The sequence below is a fragment of the Cetorhinus maximus genome, unplaced genomic scaffold (genome assembly GCF_964194155.1).
Source record: "Cetorhinus maximus unplaced genomic scaffold, sCetMax3.hap1.1 HAP1_SCAFFOLD_379, whole genome shotgun sequence".
Lineage (NCBI taxonomy): Eukaryota > Metazoa > Chordata > Chondrichthyes > Lamniformes > Cetorhinidae > Cetorhinus > Cetorhinus maximus.
The window spans coordinates 130,924-133,589 of record NW_027596325.1 but is presented as its reverse complement, the minus strand read 5'-3'; positions in this window follow the sequence as shown (position 1 = coordinate 133,589).

The window sequence follows — 2,666 nt, the reverse complement described above, 5'->3', positions numbered from 1 at the left end:
GCGGGGAGGCTGTAGAAGGATTTGGACAGGTTAGGAGAATGGGCAAAGAAGTGGTAGATGGAATACAACGTGGGGAAGTGTGAGGTCATGCACTTTGGTAGGAAGAATAGAGGCATAGACTATTTTATAAATGGGGAGAGAATTCACAAATCTGGAATGCAGAGGGACTTGGGAGTCCTAGTCCAGGATTCTCTTAAGGTTAACTTGCAGGTTGAGTCGGTAGTTAGGAAGGCAAATGCAATGTTGGCATTTATTTCGAGAGGACTAGAATATAAAAGCAGAGATGTGCTGCTGAGGCTTTCTAAGGCTCTGGTCCGACCACATGTAGAATATTGTGAGCAATTTTTGGCCTCGTATCTCAGGAAGGATGTGCTGGCCCTGGAGAGGGTCCAGAGGAGGTTCACGAGAATGATCCCAGGAATGAAAGGCTTAACATATGAGGAACGTTTGAGGACTCTGGGTCTATACTCGATGGAGTTTAGAAGGATGAGGGGGGATCTGATTGAAACTTACAGAATACTGAAAGGCCTGGATAGAGTGGACGTGGGGAAGATGTTTCCATTAGTAGGAGAGACTAGGACCCGAGGGCACAGCCTCGGAGTAAAGGGAAGACCTTTTAGAACAGAGATGAGGAGAAACTTCTTTAGCCAGAGAGTGGTGAATCTATGGAATTCATTGCCACAGAAGGCTGTGGAGGCCAGGTCATTGAGTGTATTTAAGACCGAGATAGATAGGTTCTTGATTGGTAAGGGGATCAAAGGTTACGAGCCGGGGGAGAATGGGGTTGAGAAATTTATCAGCCATGATTGAATGGCGGAGCAGACTCGATGGGCCGAATGGCCTAATTTCTGCTCCTATGTCTTATGGTCTTATGGTCTAAGCCCATAGAGCCAGCCCTAACCCAACACTAACCCTAACACTAACCCTAATGCAGGCCATACAACCAACCCTAAAACTAACCCAAACCCTAACCCTAACACTAACACTAACCCTAACTCTAATCCTATGCCTAACCCTAACGCTAAACTAAACCCCTAACCCTAAACACTAACCCCTAACCCTAACACTAACACTAGCCCTAACTCTCGCCCTCACTTTAGCCCTCACCTTAGCCCTAATACTAACCCTCATGCTCACCCTAACTCTAGCCCTAACACTAACCCTAACCCAAACCCAAACCCTAACCCTGACCCTAATGCTAAGTCTAACCCTAACCCTCACCCTCCACCTCACCCTAACTCTAGCCCTAACCCTAACCCTAACCCTAACCTTAACCCTAACGCTTACCCTAACTTTAACCCTAACGCTTACCCTAACCTTAACCCTAACGCTTACCCTAACCCTAACTCTAACCCAGAAACGGCATAGTGGTCTCAGCCACTGAAGAAGGTTTGCATTTATTTAGTGCCCTTCACAACTGCAGGACATCCCAAAATGATTTATAGCCAATGAAATACTTTTGAACAGTAGTCACCATTGTAATATAGTAAACTGCAAAAAAATCACCACAACTCCATTACTCAGCTGCAACAGTCTCTATCGATCAGGCCTCATGCCTAACATTTATATACTTCATCTCACCCTCACACGCTTGTAGTCTCACCCACAGCTTACACACACACTGATCGAAACATGACAGTCACATAGGCTAACAGATTACACAACATGTCAGAATGGTCATAGGTAAACCTCTTTCTCACATCCCACTTACCTCTCATCCTGCAATCTCCTCAGGTTTATAAACTGAAGATGCTATAAGCATTCACTTCTAACTTTCTCGCCCTGCCCACACCACAGCCTCACACCTGCGCTTTTTTCTTTCAGATACTGAAGAAGTGGGGAACCATCAAGAAGACAGTGATGATGGAGGCCCAGCCCCATCACTTAACCTCACACTCACGGCCATCAGCTCAGTTGGCCTATCCAGCAACACCCACACCCTGTAAATACATTTGAAAATATAGACACTGAAAGTAGTTGATATGATGGATCAGAGGTGAATCTGCAAATGAAACATTGAGAAGAGTGGGCTACAGCCAGGATAGTGTAGATAGCAGCTTGCCAGAGAACAAGGTCACACATGGGTTCCACTGCAGAGGACTCATAAGGATTTCGATGTGATAGATATATACAACAAAATGTTGGTACATTGGGAGCCTATGATCAATGTCAAAGGAAGAATCCAGCACCAACTTGATGCTGGGCTTTGCACAGAGCTTGGGACACACCCTGTCCACTGTGGAAGCAGTGATAACTATGTTTCATGCTTGTGACCCCAGCCATGATGTCGTGTCTGATGACCAAAGTCTCTACTTACACTGCAGCACAAGCAGCTTGCAGAGGAAGCTTAAATGCTGCCATCGTGACTGTGGGTTGTATACAGGACCTGCAGGTCCAGGAATCTGTCCTCCAACAGATGATTAGATTTGCTGAGGGACCACCCGGGGTAGTGGCACTGCCTCCATGGAGCACGAACCTGCTGTCCTGTCAGGAAGACAGTGTCTGTCCTCATGTCTCTGCCACTCCATCAGTGCCCTTGGTGTTGCAGATTAACCAGCCAGCGCAGGCCAGTGCTGTTCATGTCAAGATGGTGCCAGTAGATCTTTCAGGCCCAGACTGGTTGAAGTCGCCCTCCAAGGTTATCTGCAGCCGCCCTCAGTAAAAGT